At 42.6% G+C, this 18,590-nt stretch overlaps 14 non-coding genes across 14 annotated transcripts; all 14 read left to right on the top strand.

The window, feature by feature from the left end:
• Positions 1–248: 248 nt before the first annotated feature.
• trnat-ugu (transfer RNA threonine (anticodon UGU)) lies at positions 249–322 on the top strand. The gene has a single exon. It is a non-coding gene; the product is annotated as a tRNA-Thr (tRNA).
• A 331-nt stretch (positions 323–653) lies between these two features.
• On the top strand, positions 654–727 carry trnat-ugu (transfer RNA threonine (anticodon UGU)). The gene has a single exon. It is a non-coding gene; the product is annotated as a tRNA-Thr (tRNA).
• A 306-nt stretch (positions 728–1,033) lies between these two features.
• On the top strand, positions 1,034–1,107 carry trnat-cgu (transfer RNA threonine (anticodon CGU)). The gene has a single exon. It is a non-coding gene; the product is annotated as a tRNA-Thr (tRNA).
• A 323-nt stretch (positions 1,108–1,430) lies between these two features.
• On the top strand, positions 1,431–1,504 carry trnat-agu (transfer RNA threonine (anticodon AGU)). The gene has a single exon. It is a non-coding gene; the product is annotated as a tRNA-Thr (tRNA).
• Positions 1,505–1,824: 320 nt separating this feature from the next.
• On the top strand, positions 1,825–1,898 carry trnat-ugu (transfer RNA threonine (anticodon UGU)). Its single transcript has one exon. It is a non-coding gene; the product is annotated as a tRNA-Thr (tRNA).
• A 331-nt stretch (positions 1,899–2,229) lies between these two features.
• On the top strand, positions 2,230–2,303 carry trnat-ugu (transfer RNA threonine (anticodon UGU)). The gene has a single exon. It is a non-coding gene; the product is annotated as a tRNA-Thr (tRNA).
• A 12,843-nt stretch (positions 2,304–15,146) lies between these two features.
• trnat-cgu (transfer RNA threonine (anticodon CGU)) lies at positions 15,147–15,220 on the top strand. Its single transcript has one exon. It is a non-coding gene; the product is annotated as a tRNA-Thr (tRNA).
• Positions 15,221–15,543: 323 nt separating this feature from the next.
• On the top strand, positions 15,544–15,617 carry trnat-agu (transfer RNA threonine (anticodon AGU)). The gene has a single exon. It is a non-coding gene; the product is annotated as a tRNA-Thr (tRNA).
• Positions 15,618–15,948: 331 nt separating this feature from the next.
• trnat-ugu (transfer RNA threonine (anticodon UGU)) lies at positions 15,949–16,022 on the top strand. The gene has a single exon. It is a non-coding gene; the product is annotated as a tRNA-Thr (tRNA).
• A 331-nt stretch (positions 16,023–16,353) lies between these two features.
• Positions 16,354–16,427, top strand: trnat-agu (transfer RNA threonine (anticodon AGU)). The gene has a single exon. It is a non-coding gene; the product is annotated as a tRNA-Thr (tRNA).
• Positions 16,428–16,732: 305 nt separating this feature from the next.
• On the top strand, positions 16,733–16,806 carry trnat-cgu (transfer RNA threonine (anticodon CGU)). The gene has a single exon. It is a non-coding gene; the product is annotated as a tRNA-Thr (tRNA).
• A 230-nt stretch (positions 16,807–17,036) lies between these two features.
• Positions 17,037–17,110, top strand: trnat-agu (transfer RNA threonine (anticodon AGU)). The gene has a single exon. It is a non-coding gene; the product is annotated as a tRNA-Thr (tRNA).
• A 732-nt stretch (positions 17,111–17,842) lies between these two features.
• Positions 17,843–17,916, top strand: trnat-ugu (transfer RNA threonine (anticodon UGU)). The gene has a single exon. It is a non-coding gene; the product is annotated as a tRNA-Thr (tRNA).
• A 331-nt stretch (positions 17,917–18,247) lies between these two features.
• Positions 18,248–18,321, top strand: trnat-agu (transfer RNA threonine (anticodon AGU)). Its single transcript has one exon. It is a non-coding gene; the product is annotated as a tRNA-Thr (tRNA).
• The last annotated feature ends 269 nt before the right edge of the window (positions 18,322–18,590 follow it).

Here is an 18,590-nt window from a genome sequence, read left to right on the forward strand (position 1 = left end):
CTAGATGCTCATAGTTAACCCTACATTACTACTCAAACTGATACTTTACAATACATGAAACTGGATTGAATCAAAGTTCTCAAACTTGGACTAACACAGAGATAGTAGGACTTGGAATCGACTTACTCCTGCATGTTTACATTCAATCAGAACCAGAGATATAATAGACATAGTTAAGATCCATTCAAGATGCTGATTTGCTGCAGGAATAAATGGCATTTTAAACTAAACAAGTTATGTGAACAGGAGGTGCTGTGGCTTAGCTGGTCAAAGTGCCTGTCTTGTAAACAGGAGATCCTGGGTTCAAATCCCAGCAGCACCTTGCATTCAGCCATAGAGGGCAGCTGTGTCTTTAGTGACAAAGTGATCACAAGGGTTTTCTGACTTTGCAGTCAAACAGTCAAACTAGATGCTCATAGTTAACCCTACATTACTACTCAAACTGATACTTTACAATACATGAAACTGGATTGAAACAAAGTTCTCATACTTGGACTAACACAGAGATAGTAGGACTTGGAATCGACTTACTCCTGCATGTTTACATTCAATCAGAACCAGACATATAATAGACATAGTTAAGATCCATTCAAAATGCTGATTTGCTGCAGGAATAAATGGCATTTTAAACTAAACAAGTTATGTGAACAGGAGGTGCTGTGGCTTAGCTGGTCAAAGTGCCTGTCTTGTAAACAGGAGATCCTGGGTTCAAATCCCAGCAGCACCTTACATTCAGCCATAGAGGGCAGCTGTGTCTTTATTGACAAAGTGACCACAAGGGTTTTCTGACTTTGCAGTCAAACAAGTTAAACTGGATGCTCATAGTTAACCCTACATTACTACTCAAACTGATACTTTAGAATACATGAAACTGGACTGAATCAAAATTCTTAAACTTGGACTAACACACAGATAATAATATAATAAGTGAGATATGATAGACACAGTCAAGATACATTTAAAAAAGGCTAATTTGCTGCAGGAATAAATGGCATTTTAAACTAAACAAGTCAACCAAGCTATGTTTAGAGGAGGCGCTGTGGCTTAGCTGGTCAAAGTGCCTGTCTCGTAAACAGGAGATCCTGGGCTCAAATCCCAGCAGTGCCTTGTATTCAGCCGTAGATGACAGCTGTGTCTTTAGTGACAAAGTGACCACAAAGGTTTTCTGACTTTGCAGTCAAACTGGATGCTCATAGTTAACCCTACATTACTACTCAAACTGATACTTTACAATACATGAAACTGCACTGAATCAAAATTCTTATACTTCGACTAACACAGAGATAATAGGACTTGGAATCGACTTACTCCTGCATGTTTACATTCAATCAGAACCAGACATATAATAGACATAGTTAAGAACCATTCAAAATGCTGATTTGCTGCAGGAATAAATGGCATTTTAAACTAAACAAGTTATGTGAAAAGGAGGTGCTGTGGCTTAGCTGGTCAAAGTGCCTGTCTAGTAAACAGGAGATCCTGGGTTCAAATCCCAGCAGCACCTTGCATTCAGCCATAGAGGGCAGCTGTGTCTTTAGTGACAAAGTGATCACAAGGGTTTTCTGACTTTGCAGTCAAACAGTCAAACTAGATGCTCATAGTTAACCCTACATTACTACTCAAACTGATACTTTACAATACATGAAACTGGATTGAATCAAAGTTCTCAAACTTGGACTAACACAGAGATAGTAGGACTTGGAATCGACTTACTCCTGCATGTTTACATTCAATCAGAACCAGAGATATAATAGACATAGTTAAGATGCTGATTTGCTGCAGGAATAAATGGCATTTTAAACTAAACAAGTTATGTGAACAGGAGGTGCTGTGGCTTAGCTGGTCAAAGTGCCTGTCTTGTAAACAGGAGATCCTGGGTTCAAATCCCAGCAGCACCTTGCATTCAGCCATAGAGGGCAGCTGTGTCTTTAGTGACAAAGTGATCACAAGGGTTTTCTGACTTTGCAGTCAAACAGTCAAACTAGATGCTCATAGTTAACCCTACATTACTACTCAAACTGATACTTTACAATACATGAAACTGGATTGAAACAAAGTTCTCATACTTGGACTAACACAGAGATAGTAGGACTTGGAATCGACTTACTCCTGCATGTTTACATTCAATCAGAACCAGACATATAATAGACATAGTTAAGATCCATTCAAAATGCTGATTTGCTGCAGGAATAAATGGCATTTTAAACTAAACAAGTTATGTGAACAGGAGGTGCTGTGGCTTAGCTGGTCAAAGTGCCTGTCTTGTAAACAGGAGATCCTGGGTTCAAATCCCAGCAGCACCTTACATTCAGCCATAGAGGGCAGCTGTGTCTTTATTGACAAAGTGACCACAAGGGTTTTCTGACTTTGCAGTCAAACAAGTTAAACTGGATGCTCATAGTTAACCCTACATTACTACTCAAACTGATACTTTAGAATACATGAAACTGGACTGAATCAAAATTCTTAAACTTGGACTAACACACAGATAATAATATAATAAGTGAGATATGATAGACACAGTCAAGATACATTTAAAAAAGGCTAATTTGCTGCAGGAATAAATGGCATTTTAAACTAAAAAATAACTAGTACCGCGCGCGGTTCTGAACGGGTTCGAGCCGACCCACGCGGGTCGCCGTGTGCCACGGCTCCCCGCGTGCCTCGCGCTCTCACCCGTTCATTCACCGCGCGCGGTACTAGTTATTTTCAGTACTAGTTATTTTCAGTACTAGTTATTTTCAGCGGCGTCCCTGCGCATGTCGTTCCAAATTTCGAGGGGGATCGGGCAACGTATGACAAAGTTATAGGGCACTTCCTGTTTAAAATGGCAGACTTCCTTTTCGGTCAAGTGCGTGTACGTAAACGTGTTCAGGGAACTTCCCTTGTCTTACATATCAAGTTTTGTGCAGATCGGATAATCTTAGAGTTTACTTCCTGTTTCGGGCATTGCACTTCCTGTTGGGAGGTCATCTCTTGCAGACATGCTCAGGACAGGTCCCTGGTGTCACATAAAAGGTTTCGTGCAAATCGGACAACGTACGGCAAAGTTAGAGGGCACTTCCTGTTTAAAATCGCCAACTTCCTGTTTGTCTCCGTAAACGTGTTCAGGGAAGTTCCCTTGTCTTACATATCAAGTTTTGTTCAGATCGGACAATGTAAGACTTTACTTCCTGTTTCGGGCGTTCCACTTCCTGTAGGGAGGTGACCTTTCACGGACATGCTCAGGACAGGTCCCTGGTGTCACATATAAGGTTTTGTGCAGATCGGACAACGTACGGCAAAGTTAGAGGGCACTTCCTGTTTAAAATGGCCGACTTCCTGTTCGGTCAACGGCGTCTCCGGGAAACATGTTCAGGGAAGGTCCGGTAACTCACATATCTAGTTTCGTGTCAAGCGGACAATGTAAGACTTTACTTCCTGTTTCGGGCGTTCCACTTCCTGTAGGGAGGTGACCTTTTACGGACATGTTGAGGAAGGGTCTGGGGTCCCACATACTAAGTTTCAAGTGGATACAACAATCCCTGTTGGAGCAGCATCAAAAACTATAAATGTAATTCTGTCTGCTGTCACCAGGGGGCACTGTATTTGAAAATGAATATTTTCATATAGACGTGTTCAGGGCCGGACTGTCATCAATCCTTGCAAGTTTGGTTCAGATCGGACCAGGATTGGCAAAGTTGTAACAGTTTGTTTTTTTAGAATTTTCTACCACCACCAGGAGGCGCTGTTTTCAAAATGTACCGTTTCAACTATACAGTCGTCTTCAGCAACTAACCATCATCAACTATAGCAAGTTTGGTTGGGATCAGATCTTCCATCGCAAAGTTATAAGAGTTTCATTGTCTGTTATGAAAAATTATTATTATCTCCAATTTTGGCGCCCCCTATCTCGTACGCCATACAATATTTTAAAAAGCTTTTGATAACTTTTGACGCTCAACTCGTCCACATTGATCTCACCAAGTTTAAAGGTGATCGCACAAAAGCTCTAGGAGGAGATAATTGAAATACAAGCTGTCATATTGTCTGCTGTCCCCAGGGGGCGCTGTTTTCGAAATTGAATATTTTCATATAGACGTCTTTAGGGCCGGACTATCATCAATCCTAGCCAGTTTGGTTCAGATCGGACCAGGATTCGCGAAGTTGTAGCAGTTTGATTTTTTGTCCCAAAAATCCGACTTTGCGTCGTTGCCATGGCAACACCGTTAAACGATTTGTCGTCATATTGATCACGCATCATCTACCATGTGTTTTGACTGTTGTCACCAATTTTGAGTGCGGTACGATTAACTGTGTAAAAGTTATTCCCGAAATCGTAAAAAAACTTTTTTTTTGTGTATTTTCTTTCACCACAAGGAGGCGCTGTTTTCAAACTTCACCGTTTTTTCATAGACGTCTTCAGCCATGGCCCATCATCAATGGTAGCAAGTTTGGTTCGGATCGGACCTTCCATCGCAAAGTTATAAGAGTTTTGTTTTTCTGATGCGAAACATCAGAATCATCACGAACTTTGCCGCCCCCTATCTCGTGCGCCGTGCGACATTTGAAAAAACATTTGATACCGTGAGCTCCTCAACTGGTCCACAGGGACCTTACCAAGTTTGAAGGTGATCGCACGAAAACTCTAGGAGGAGTTAGTTCAAATACCATTGCTGCGAATTCGCCAAAATCGCCAAAAAATGGCCAATCAACCCAAGATGGCGGATTTCCTGTTGGGTTTGGATCATGGTCATAATGTAATTTTTTCTTCATCCTGACCCACTACACATGTGTACCGATTTTCGTGCATGTGCGATATTTGTGTTGTTCATGGTGAATTTTGACAGGTCGCTTCGCACGTTTTGGCCCCTCCCACATTCAATTTTTGACGTACATTCCCCGAACCTTTTTCAGACGTAAATTTACACCAGGATTGATGCGGTCACAAAAATCTGTGAGTTTTGGGGTATGGGAAAGGCCTCAAAAAGGCAATTCATTTGGGGGAATAATAAGAATAAAAATGAAAATAACTAGTACCGCGCGCGGTTCTGAACGGGTTCGAGCCGACCCACGCGGGTCGCCGTGTGCCACGGCTCCCCGCGTGCCTCGCGCTCTCACCCGTTCATTCACCGCGCGCGGTACTAGTTATTTTCAGTACTAGTTATTTTCAGTACTAGTTATTTTCAGCGGCGTCCCCACGCATGTCGATCCAAATTTCGGGGGGGATCGGGCAACGCATGGCAAAGTTATAGGGCACTTCCTGTTTAAAATGGCAGACTTCCTGTTCGGTCAAGTGCGTGTCCGTGAACGTGTTCAGGGAACTTCCCTTGTCTTACATATCAAGTTTTGTGCAGATCGGATAATCTTAGAGTTTACTTCCTGTTTCGGACATTCCACTTCCTGTTAGGAGGTCATCTCTTGCAGACATGCTCAGGACAGGTCCCTGGTGTCACATAAAAGGTTTCGTGCAAATCGGACAACGTACGGCAAAGTTAGAGGGCACTTCCTGTTTTAAATGGCCAACTTCCTGTTCGTCTCTGGAAACATGTTCAGGAAAGGTCCCGTAACTCACATATCTAGTTTTGTGTCAATCGGACAATGTAAGACTTTACTTCCTGTTTCGGGTGTTCCACTTCCTGTAGGGAGGTGACCTTTTACGGACATGCTCAGGACAGGTCCCTGGTGTCACATATAAGGTTTTGTGCAGATCGGACAATGTACGGCAAAGTTAGAAGGCACTTCCTGTTTAAAATGGCCGACTTCCTGTTCGGTCAACGGCGTCTCCGTAAACATGTTCAGGGAAGGTCCGGTAACTCACATATCTAGTTTCGTGTCAATCGGACAATGTAAGACTTTACTTCCTGTTTCGGGCGTTCCACTTCCTGTAGGGAGGTGACCTTTTACGGACATGTTCCAGAAGGGTCTGGGGTCCCACATACTAAGTTTCAAGTGGATACAACAATCCCTGTTGGAGCAGCATCAAAAACTATAAACGTAATTCTGTCTGCTGTCACCAGGGGGCGCTGTATTTGAAAATGAATATTTTCATATAGACGTGTTCAGGGCCGGACTGTCATCAATCCTTGCAAGTTTGGTTCAGATCGGACCAGGATTGGCAAAGTTGTAACAGTTTGTTTTTTTAGAATTTTCTACCACCACCAGGAGGCGCTGTTTTCAAAATGTACCGTTTCAGCAACATAGTCGTCTTCAGCAACTAACCAGCATCAACTATAGCAAGTTTGGTTGGGATCAGACCTTCCATCACGAAGTTATAAGAGTTTCATTGTCTGTTATGAAAAATTATTATTATCTCCAATTTTGGCGCCCCCTATCTCGTACGCCATACAATATTTTAAAAAGCTTTTGATAACTTTTGATGCTCAACTCGTCCACATTGATCTCACCAAGTTTGAAGGTGATCGCACAAAAGCTCTAGGAGGAGATAATTGAAATACAAGCTGTCATATTGTCTGCTGTCACCAGGGGGCGCTGTTTTCGAAATTTAATATTTTCATATAGACGTCTTTAGGGCCGGACTATCATCAATCCTAGCAAGTTTGGTTCAGATCGGACCAGGATTCACGAAGTTGTAGCAGTTTGATTTTTTGTCCCAAAAATCCGACTTTGCGTCGTTGCCATGGCAACACCGTTAAACGATTTGTCGTCATATTGATCACGCATCATCTACCATGTGTTTTGACTGTTGTCACCAATTTTGAGTGCGGTACGATTATCTGTGTAAAAGTTATTCCCGAAATCGTAAAAAAACTTTTTTTTTGTGTATTTTCTTTCACCACAAGGAGGCGCTGTTTTCAAACTTCACCGTTTTTTCATAGACGTCTTCAGCCATGGCCCATCATCAATGGTAGCAAGTTTGGTTCGGATCGGACCTTCCATCGCAAAGTTATAAGAGTTTTGTTTTTCTGATGCGAAACATCAGAATCATCACGAACTTTGCCGCCCCCTATCTCGTGCGCCGTGCGACATTTGAAAAAACTTTTGATACCGTGAGCTCCTCAACTGGTCCACAGGGACCTCACCAAGTTTGAAGGTGATCGCACGAAAACTCTAGGAGGAGTTAGTTCAAATACCATTGCTGCGAATTCGCCAAAATCGCCAAAAAATGGCCAATCAACCCAAGATGGCGGATTTCCTGTTGGGTTTGGATCATGGTCATAATGTAATTTTTTCTTCATCCTGACCCACTACACATGTGTACCGATTTTCGTGCATGTGCGATAATTGTGTTGGTCATGGTGAATTTTGACAGGTCGCTTCGCACGTTTTGGCCCCTCCCACATTCAATTTTCGACGCACATTCCCCGAACCTTTTTCAGACGTAAATTTACACCAGGATTGATGCGGTCACAAAAATCTGTGAGTTTTGGGGTATGGGAAAGGCCTCAAAAACGCGATTTACTTTAAGGAATAATAAGAATAATAATAATAATCCTTCCAGTTTCAATAGGTTTCTTGCAACCTTGTTGCTCGAACCCTAATAACTAGTACCGCGCGCGGTTCTGAACGGGTTCGAGCCGACCCACGCGGGTCGCCGTGTGCCACGGCTCCCCGCGTGCCTCGCGCTCTCACCCGTTCATTCACCGCGCGCGGTACTAGTTATTTTCAGTACTAGTTATTTTCAATGCTAGTTATTTTCAGCGGCGTCCCCGCGCATGTCGATCCAAATTTCGGGGGGGATCAGGCAATGTATGGCAAAGTTATAGGGCACTTCCTGTTTAAAATGGCCGACTTCCTGTTCGGTCAAATGCGCGTCCGTAAACGTGTTCAGGGAAGTTCCCTTGTCTTACATATCAAGTTTTGTGTCAATCGGACAATGTAAGACTTTACTTCCTGTTTCGGGCGTTCCACTTCCTGTAGGGAGGTGACCTTTTACGGACATGCTCAGGACAGGTCCCTGGTGTCACATATAAGGTTTTGTGCAGATCGGACAACGTACGGCAAAGTTAGAGGGCACTTCCTGTTTAAAATGGCCGACTTCCTGTTCGGTCAACGGCGTCTCTGTAAACATATTCAGGGAAGGTCCAGTAACTCACATATCCAGTTTCGTGTCAATCGGACAATGTAAGACTTTACTTCCTGTTTCGGGCGTTCCACTTCCTGTAGGGAGGTGACCTTTTACGGACATGTTGAGGAAGGGTCTGGGGTCCCACATACTAAGTTTCAAGTGGATACAACAATCCCTGTTGGAGCAGCATCAAAAACTATAAATGTAATTCTGTCTGCTGTCACCAGGGGGCGCTGTATTTGAAAATGAATATTTTAATATAGACGTGTTCAGGGCCGGACTGTCATCAATCCCAGCAAGTTTGGTTCAGATCGGACCAGGATTGGCAAAGTTGTAACAGTTTGTTTTTTTAGAATTTTCTACCACCACCAGGAGGCGCTGTTTTCAAAATGTACCGTTTCAGCAACATAGTCGTCTTCAGCAACTAACCATCATCAACTATAGCAAGTTTGGTTGGGATCAGACCTTCCATCGCGAAGTTATAAGAGTTTCATTGTCTGTTGAGAAAAATTATTATTATCTCCAATTTTGGCGCCCCCTATCTCGTACGCCATACAATATTTTAAAAAGCTTTTGATAACTTTTGATGCTCAACTCGTCCACATTGATCTCACCAAGTTTAAAGGTGATCGCACAAAAGCTCTAGGAGGAGATAATTAAAATACCAGCTGTCATATTGTCTGCTGTCACCAGGGGGCGCTGTTTTCGAAATTGAATATTTTCATATAGACGTCTTAAGGGCCGGACTATCATCAATCCTAGCAAGTTTGGTTCAGATCGGACCAGGATTCGCGAAGTTGTAGCAGTTAGATTTTTTGTCGAAAAAATACGACTTTGCGTCGTTGCCATGGCAACACCGTTAAACGATTTGTCGTCATATTGATCACGCATTATCTACCATGTGTTTTGACTGTTGTCACCAATTTTGAGTGCGGTACGATTATCTGTGTAAAAGTTATTCCCGAAATCGTAAAAAAACTTTTTTTTTGTGTATTTTCTTTCACCACAAGGAGGCGCTGTTTTCAAACTTCACCGTTTTTTCATAGACGTCTTCAGCCATGGCCCATCATCAATGGTAGCAAGTTTGGTTCGGATCGGACCTTCCATCGCAAAGTTATAAGAGTTTTGTTTTTCTGATGCGAAACATCAGAATCATCACGAACTTTGCCGCCCCCTATCTCGTGCGCCATGCGACATTTGAATAAACTTTTGATACCGTGAGCTCCTCAACTGGTCCACAGGGACCTCACCAAGTTTGAAGGTGATCGCACGAAAACTCTAGGAGGAGTTAGTTCAAATACCATTGCTGCGAATTCGCCAAAATCGCCAAAAAATCGCCAATCAACCCAAGATGGCGGATTTCCTGTTGGGTTTGGATCATGGTCATAATGTAATTTTTTCTTCATCCTGACCCACTACACATGAGTACCGAATTTCGTGCATGTGCGATATTTGTGTTGGTCATGGTGAATTTGGACAGGTGGCGCCGCACTTATTGGCCCCTCCCACATTCAATTTTCGACGCACATTCCCCGAACCTTTTTCAGACGTAAATTTACACCAGGATTGATGCGGTCACAAAAATTGGTGAGTTTTGGGGTATGGGAAAGGCCTCAAAAAGGCAATTCATTTGGGGGAATAATAAGAATAACTAGTACCGCGCGCGGTTCTGAACGGGTTCGAGCCGACCCACGCGGGTCGCCGTGTGCCACGGCTCCCCGCGTGCCTCGCGCTCTCACCCGTTCATTCACCGCGCGCGGTACTAGTTATTTTCAGTACTAGTTATTTTCAGTACTAGTTATTTTCAGCGGCGTCCCCACGCATGTCGATCCAAATTTCGGGGGGATCGGGCAACGTATGGCAAAGTTATAGGGCACTTCCTGTTTAAAATGGCTGACTTCCTGTTCGGTCAAATGCGCGTCCGTTAATGAGTTCAGGGAAGTTCCCTTGTCTTACATATCAAGTTTTGTTCAGATCGGACAATCTTAGAGTTTACTTCCTGTTTCGGGCATTCCACTTCCTGTTGGGAGGTCATCTTTTGCAGACATGCTCAGGACAGGTCCCTGGTGTCACATATAAGCTTTCGTGCAAATCGGACAACGTACGGCAAAGTTAGAGGGCACTTCCTGTTTAAAATGGCCAACTTCCTGTTTGTCTCTGGAAACATGTTCAGGGACGGTCCCGTAACTCACATATCTAGTTTTGTGTCAATCGGACAATGTAAGACTTTACTTCCTGTTTCGGGCGTTCCACTTCCTGTAGGGAGGTGACGTTTTACGGACATGCTCAGGACAGGTTCCTGGTGTCACATATAAGGTTTTGTGCAGATCGGACAACGTACGGCAAAGTTAGAAGGCACTTCCTGTTTAAAATGGCGACTTCCTGTTCGTCTCCGTAAACGTGTTCAGGGAAGTTCCCTTGTCTTACATATCAAGTTTTGTTCAGATCGGACAATGTAAGACTTTACTTCCTGTTTCGGGCGTTCCACTTCCTGTAGGGAGGTGACCTTTTACGGACATGCTCAGGACAGGTCCCTGGTGTCACATATAAGGTTTTGTGCAGATCGGACAATGTACGGCAAAGTTAGAGGGCACTTCCTGTTAAAAATGGCCGACTTCCTGTTCGGTCAACGGCGTCTCCGTAAACATGTTCAGGGAAGGTCCAGTAACTCACATATCTAGTTTCGTGTCAATCGGACAATGTAAGACTTTACTTCCTGTTTCGGGCGTTCCACTTCCTGTAGGGAGGTGACCTTTTACGGACATGTTGAGGAAGGGTCTGGGGTCCCACATACTAAGTTTCAAGTGGATACAACAATCCCTGTTGGAGCAGCATCAAAAACTATAAATGTAATTCTGTCTGCTGTCACCAGGGGGCGCTGTATTTGAAAATGAATATTTTCATATAGACGTGTTCAGGGCCGGACTGTCATCAATCCTTGCAAGTTTGGTTCAGATCGGACCAGGATTGGCAAAGTTGTAACAGTTTGTTTTTTTAGAATTTTCTACCACCACCAGGAGGCGCTGTTTTCAAAATGTACCGTTTCAGCAACTAACCATCATCAATTATAGCAAGTTTGGTTGGGATCAGACCTTCCATCGCAAAGTTATAAGAGTTTCATTGTCTGTTATGAAAAATTATTATTATCTCCAATTTTGGCGCCCCCTATCTCGTACGCCATACAATATTTTAAAAAGCTTTTGATAACTTTTGATGCTCAACTCGTCCACATTGATCTCACCAAGTTTGAAGGTGATCGCACAAAAGCTCTAGGAGGAGATAATTGAAATACAAGCTGTCATATTGTCTACTGTCAACAGGGGGCGCTTTTTTCGAAATTTAATATTTTCATATAGACGTCTTTAGGGCCGGACTATCATCAATCCTAGCAAGTTTGGTTCAGATCGGACCAGGATTCACGAAGTTGTAGCAGTTTGATATTTTGTCCCAAAAATCCGACTTTGCGTCGTTGCCATGGCAACACCGTTAAACGATTTGTCGTCATATTGATCACGCATCATCTACCATGTGTTTTGACTGTTGTCACCAATTTTGAGTGCGGTACGATTATCTGTGTAAAAGTTATTCCCGAAATAGTAAAAAAACTTTTTTTTTGTGTATTTTCTTTCACCACAAGGAGGCGCTGTTTTCAAACTTCACCGTTTTTTCATAGACGTCTTCAGCCATGGCCCATCATCAATCATAGCAAGTTTGGTTCGGATCGGACCTTCCATCGCAAAGTTATAAGAGTTTTTTTTTTCTGATGCGAAACATCAGAATCATCACGAACTTTGCCGCCCCCTATCTCGTGCGCCGTGCGACATTTGAAAAAACATTTGATACCGTGAGCTCCTCAACTGGTCCACAGGGACCTCACCAAGTTTGAAGGAGATCGCACGAAAACTCTAGGAGGAGTTAGTTCAAATACCATTGCTGCGAATTCGCCAAAATCGCCAAAAAATGGCCAATCAACCCAAGATGGCGGATTTCCTGTTGGGTTTGGATCATGGTCATAATGTAATTTTTTCTTCATCCTGACCCACTACACATGTGTACCGAATTTCGGGCATGTGCGATAATTGTGTTGGTCATGGTGAATTTGGACAGGTGGCGCCGCACTTATTGGCCCCTCCCACATTCAATTTTCGACGCACATTCCCCGAACCTTTTTCAGACGTAAATTTACACCACGATTGATGCGGTCACAAAAATCTGTGAGTTTTGGGGTATGGGAAAGGCCTCAAAAAGGCAATTTACTTTAAGGAATAATAAGAATAATAATAATAAAAATAACTAGTACCGCGCGCGGTTCTGAACGGGTTCGAGCCGACCCACGCGGGTCGCCGTGTGCCACGGCTCCCCGCGTGCCTCGCGCTCTCACCCGTTCATTCACCGCGCGCGGTACTAGTTATTTTCAGTACTAGTTATTTTCAGTACTAGTTATTTTCAGCGGCGTCCCCGCGCATGTCGTTCCAAATTTCGTGGGGGATCGGGCAACGTATGGCAAAGTTATAGGGCACTTCCTGTTTAAAATGGCAGACTTTCTGTTCGGTCAAGTGCGTGTCCGTAAACGTGTTCAGGGAACTTCCCTTGTCTTACATATCAAGTTTTGTGCAGATTGGATAATCTTGGAGTTTACTTCCTGTTTAGGGCATTCCACTTCCTGTTGGGAGGTCATCTCTTGCAGACATGCTCAGGACAGGTCCCTGGTGTCACATAAAATTTTTCGTGCAAATCAGACAACGTACGGCAAAGTTAGAGGGCACTTCCTGTTTAAAATGGCCAACTTCCTGTTCGTCTCCGTAAACGTGTTCAGGGAAGTTCCCTTGTCTTACATATCAAGTTTTGTGCAGATCGGATAATCTTAGAGTTTACTTCCTGTTTCGGACATTCCACTTCCTGTTAGGAGGTCATCTCTTGCAGACATGCTCAGGACAGGTCCCTGGTGTCACATAAAAGGTTTCGTGTAAATCGGACAACGTACGGCAAAGTTAGAGGGCACTTCCTGTTTAAAATGGCCAACTTCCTGTTCGTCTCCGTAAACGTGTTCAGGGATGTTCCCTTGTCTTACATATCAAGTTTTGTTCAGATCGGACAATGTAAGACTTTACTTCCTGTTTCGGGCGTTCCACTTCCTGTAGGGAGGTGACCTTTTACGGACATGCTCAGGACAGGTCCCTGGTGTCACATATAAGGTTTTGTGCAGATCGGACAATGTACGGCAAAGTTAGAGGGCACTTCCTGTTTAAAATGGCCGACTTCCTGTTCGGTCAACGGCGTCTCCGTAAACATGTTCAGGGAAGGTCCAGTAACTCACATATCTAGTTTCGTGTCAATCGGACAATGTAAGACTTTACTTCCTGTTTCGGGCGTTCCACTTCCTGTAGGGAGGTGACCTTTTACGGACATGTTGAGGAAGGGTCTGGGGTCTCACATACTAAGTTTCAAGTGGATACAACAATCCCTGTTGGAGCAGCATCAAAAACTATAAATGTAATTCTGTCTGCTGTCACCAGGGGGCGCTGTATTTGAAAATGAATATTTTCATATAGACGTGTTCAGGGCCGGACTGTCATCAATCCTTGCAAGTTTGGTTCAGATTGGACCAGGATTGGCAAAGTTGTAACAGTTTGTTTTTTTAGAATTTTCTACCACCACCAGGAGGCGCTGTTTTCAAAATGTACCGTTTCAGCAACATAGTCGTCTTCAGCAACTGACCATCATCAACTATAGCAAGTTTGGTTGGGATCAGACCTTCCATCGCAAAGTTATAAGAGTTTCATTGTCTGTTGTGAAAAATTATTATTATCTCCAATTTTGGCGCCCCCTATCTCCTACACCATACAATATTTTAAGAAGCTTTTGATAACTTTTGATGCTCAACTCGTCCACATTGATCTCACCAAGTTTGAAGGTGATCGCACAAAAGCTCTAGGAGGAGATAATTGAAATACAAGCTGTCATATTGTCTACTGTCACCAGGGGGCGCTGTTTTCGAAATTTAATATTTTCATATAGACGTCTTTAGGGCCGGACTATCATCAATCCTAGCAAGTTTGGTTCAGATCGGACCAGGATTCACGAAGTTGTAGCAGTTTGATTTTTTGTCCCAAAAATCCGACTTTGCGTCGTTGCCATGGCAACACCGTTAAACGATTTGTCATCATATTGATCACGCATCATCTACCATGTGTTTTGACTGTTGTCACCAATTTTGAGTGCGGTACGATTATCTGTGTAAAAGTTATTCCCGAAATCGTAAAAAAACTTTTTTTTTGTGTATTTTCTTTCACCACAAGGAGGCGCTGTTTTCAAACTTCACCGTTTTTTCATAGACGCCTTCAGCCATGGCCCATCATCAATCATAGCAAGTTTGGTTCGGATCGGACCTTCCATCGCAAAGTTATAAGAGTTTTTTTTTTCTGATGCGAAACATCAGAATCATCACGAACTTTGCCGCCCCCTATCTCGTGCGCCGTGCGACATTTGAAAAAACTTTTGATACCGTGAGCTCCTCAACTGGTCCACAGGGACCTCACCAAGTTTGAAGGTGATCGCACGAAAACTCTAGGAGGAGTTAGTTCAAATACCATTGCTGCGAATTCGCCAAAATCGCCAAAAAATCGCCAATCAACCCAAGATGGCGGATTTCCTGTTGGGTTTGGATCATGGTCATAATGTAATTTTTTCTTCATCCCGACCTTCTACACATGTGTACCGAATTTCGTGAATGTGCGATAATTGTGTTGGTCATGGTGAATTTGGACAGGTGGCGCCGCACTTATTGGCCCCTCCCACATTCAATTTTTGACGCACATTCCCCGAACCTTTTTCAGACGTAAATTTACACCAGGATTGATGCGGTCACAAAAATCTGTGAGTTTTGGGGTATGGGAAAGGCCTCAAAAAGGCAATTCATTTGGGGGAATAATAAGAATAATAATAATAATAATCCTTCCAGTTTCAATAGGTTTCTTGCAACCTTGTTGCTCGAACCCTAATAATAATCCTTCCAGTTTCAATAGGTTTCTTGCAACCTTGTTGCTCGAACCCTAATAATAATCCTTTCAGTTTCAATAGGTTTCTTGCAACCTTGTTGCTCGAACCCTAACAAGTCAACCAAGCTATGTTTAGAGGAGGCGCTGTGGCTTAGCTGGTCAAAGTGCCTGTCTCGTAAACAGGAGATCCTGGGCTCAAATCCCAGCAGTGCCTGGTATTCAGCCGTAGATGACAGCTGTGTCTTTAGTGACAAAGTGACCACAAAGGTTTTCTGACTTTGCAGTCAAACTGGATGCTCATAGTTAACCCTACATTACTACTCAAACTGATACTTTACAATACATGAAACTGCACTGAATCAAAATTCTCATACTTCGACTAACACAGAGATAATAGGACTTGGAATCGACTTACTCCTGCATGTTTACATTCAATCAGAACCAGACATATAATAGACATAGTTAAGAACCATTCAAAATGCTGATTTGCTGCAGGAATAAATGGCATTTTAAACTAAACAAGTTATGTGAAAAGGAGGTGCTGTGTCTTAGCTGGTCGAAGTGCCTGTCTAGTAAACAGGAGATCCTGGGTTCAAATCCCAGCAGCGCCTTTCATTCAGCCATAGAGGGCAGCTGTGTCTTTAGTGACAAAGTGATCACAAGGGTTTTCTGACTTTGCAGTCAAACAGTCAAACTAGATGCTCATAGTTAACCCTACATTACTAGTCAAACTGATACTTTACAATACATGAAACTGGATTGAATCAAAGTTCTCAAACTTGGACTAACACAGAGATAGTAGGACTTGGAATCGACTTACTCCTGCATGTTTACATTCAATCAGAACCAGAGATATAATAGACATAGTTAAGATCCATTCAAAATGCTGATTTGCTGCAGGAATAAATGGCATTTTAAACTAAACAAGTTATCTGAACAGGAGGTGCTGTGGCTTAGCTGGTCAAAGTGCCTGTCTTGTAAACAGGAGATCCTGGGTTCAAATCCCAGCAGCACCTTGCATTCAGCCATAGAGGGCAGCTGTGTCTTTAGTGACAAAGTGATCACAAGGGTTTTCTGACTTTGCAGTCAAACAGTCAAACTAGATGCTCATAGTTAACCCTACATTACTACTCAAACTGATACTTTACAACACATGAAACTGGATTGAATCAAAGTTCTCAAACTTGGACTAACACAGAGATAGTAGGACTTGGAATCGACTTACTCCTGCATGTTTACATTCAATCAGAACCAGACATATAATATACATAGTTAAGATCCATTCAAAATGCTGATTTGCTGCAGGAATAAATGGCATTTTAAACTAAACAAATTAGGTGAAAAGGAGGTGCTGTGGCTTAGCTGGTCAAAGTGCCTGTCTAGTAAACAGGAGATCCTGGGTTCAAATCCCAGGAGCGCCTTCCATTCAGCTGTCGTGGGCAGCTGTGTCTTTAGTGACAAAGTGACCACAAGGGTTTTCTGACTTTGCAGTCAAACAGTCAAACTGGATGCTCATAGTTAACCCTACATTACTACTCAAACTGATACTTTACAATACATGAAACTGGACTGAATCAAAATTCTTAAACTTGGACTAACACACAGATAATAATATAATAAGTGAGATATGATAGACACAGTCAAGATACATTAAAAAAAGGCTAATTTGCTGCAGGAATAAATTGCATTTTAAACTAAACAAGTCAACCAAGCTATGTTTAGAGGAGGCGCTGTGGCTTAGCTGGTCAAAGTACCTGTCTCGTAAACAGGAGATCCTGGGCTCAAATCCCAGCAGTGCCTTGTATTCAGCCGTAGATGACAGCTGTGTCTTTAGTGACAAAATGACCACAAATCAAAGTTCTCAAACTCGGACTAACACAGAGATAATAGGACTTGGAATCGACTTACTCCTGCATGTTTACATTCAATCAGAACCAGAGATATAATAGACATAGTTAAGAACCATTCAAAATGCTGATTTGCTGCAGGAATAAATGGCATTTTAAACTAAACAAGTTATGTGAAAAGGAGGTGCTGTGGCTTAGCTGCTCAAAGTACCTGTCTAGTAAACAGGAGATCCTGGGTTCAAATCCCAGCAGCGCCTTGAATTCAGTGTAGAGGGCAGCTGTGTCTTTAGTGACGACATGAACAGAAGGTTTTTCTGACTTTGCACTCAAACAAGTCAAACTGGATGCTCATAGTTAACCCGACATTACTACTCAAACTGACACTTTACAATACATGAAACATGATTGAATCAAAGTTGTCAAACTTGGACTAACACAGAGATAATAGGACTTGGAATCGACTTACTCCTGCATGTTTACATTCAATCAGAACCAGAGATATAATAGACATAGTTAAGATCCATTCAAAATGCTGATTTGCTGCAGGAATAAATGGCATTTTAAACTAAACAAGTTACGTGAAAAGGAGGTGGTCAAAGCTGGTCAAAGTACCTGTCTTGTAAACAGGAGATCCTGGGTTCAAATCCCAGCAGCACCTTGCATTCAGCCATAGAGGGCAGCTGTGTCTTTAGTGACAAAGTGATCACAAGGGTTTTCTGACTTTGCAGTCAAACAGTCAAACTAGATGCTCATAGTTAACCCTACATTACTACTCAAACTGATACTTTACAATACATGAAACTGGATTGAATCAAAGTTCTCAAACTTGGACTAACACGGAGATAGTAGGACTTGGAATCGACTTACTCCTGCATGTTTACATTCAATCAGAACCAGAGATATAATAGACATAGTTAAGATCCATTCAAAATGCTGATTTGCTGCAGGAATAAATGGCATTTTAAACTAAACAAGTTATGTGAACAGGAGGTGCTGTGGCTTAGCTGGTCAAAGTGCCTGTCTTGTAAACAGGAGATCCTAGGTTCAAATCCCAGCAGCACCTTGCATTCAGCCATAGAGGGCAGCTGTGTCTTTAGTGACAAAGTGATCACAAGGGTTTTCTGACTTTGCAGTCAAACAGTCAAACTAGATGCTCATAGTTAACCCTACATTACTACTCAAACTGATACTTTACAATACATGAAACTGGATTGAATCAAAGCTCTCAAACTTGGACTAACACAGAGATAGTAGGACTTGGAATCGACTTACTCCTGCATGTTTACATTCAATCAGAACCAGAGATATAATAGACATAGTTAAGAACCATTCAAAATGCTGATTTGCTGCAGGAATAAATGGCATTATAAACTAAACAAGTTATGTGAAAAGGAGGTGCTGTGGCTTAGCTGGTCAAAGTGCCTGTCTAGTAAACAGGAGATCCTGGGTTCAAATCCCAGCAGCACCTTGCATTCAGCCATAGAGGGCAGCTGTGTCTTTAGTGACAAAGTGATCACAAGGGTTTTCTGACTTTGCAGTCAAACAGTCAAACTAGATGCTCATAGTTAACCCTACATTACTACTCAAACTGATACTGTACAACACATGAAACTGGATTGAATCAAAGTTCTCAAACTTGGACTAACACAGAGATAATAGGACTTGGAATCGACTTACTCCTGCATGTTTACATTCAATCAGAACCAGACATATAATAGACATAGTTAAGATCCATTC

This window comes from Solea solea, chromosome 21 (assembly GCF_958295425.1).
Source record: "Solea solea chromosome 21, fSolSol10.1, whole genome shotgun sequence".
Classification (NCBI taxonomy): Eukaryota; Metazoa; Chordata; class Actinopteri; order Pleuronectiformes; family Soleidae; genus Solea; species Solea solea.